At 39.6% G+C, this 505-nt stretch overlaps 1 protein-coding gene across 3 annotated transcripts in view; it reads left to right on the top strand.

Moving 5' to 3' along the window:
• LOC127749997 (uncharacterized) overlaps positions 1-505 on the top strand; it is a 98488-nt gene that overhangs the window by 2871 nt on the left and 95112 nt on the right. The window lies entirely within an intron of this gene.

Here is a 505-nt window from a genome sequence, read left to right as displayed (position 1 = left end):
TATATATAATTAAAAGAGCCCGTAACTCGTGCGGTTGGGAGAAATCTTAGAAGGTCACTATAGTTTCGGGTTCCTCTCCACAAAAGAAACCAAAAATGTTTAACGCCCCAAGACGATCGGAAGTGAAATGCCATAGATATTTTCCACCAAATAGGCACTCTAGTCGTTTTTAGCACTTTAAGTCAGTTCAGGGTCTAATAACTTTGTCGTTTTGCCTTGAATTTGATGGATCCCAGTCTAGGTTTGGATTCCCCACACATTTTTGCATTTATGGCGTTTATATCAAAACAAGCCAGATTTTTAGCACCAGGAAGGAACCCCCGAAGAAGCCTTAGTTAAAATTTCTTACTTTCGCCAATACAGCCACAGTTACCTAAAATCCAATCGGACGATGGATTTTGATTTGAGTTAAGGAATACACCTTATCACGTTTACGTCGCATAATTCAAATAAATTTGATTATAGCGCCCCTTCGCCCCTTCAGTAGGTTGTTTCATTTTGAGCG

This window comes from Frankliniella occidentalis, unplaced genomic scaffold (assembly GCF_000697945.3).
Source record: "Frankliniella occidentalis isolate FOCC.00 unplaced genomic scaffold, Focc_3.1 Scaffold119, whole genome shotgun sequence".
NCBI classification, from domain to species: Eukaryota; Metazoa; Arthropoda; class Insecta; order Thysanoptera; family Thripidae; genus Frankliniella; species Frankliniella occidentalis.
This window is presented reverse-complemented; position numbering and strand designations above follow the sequence as displayed.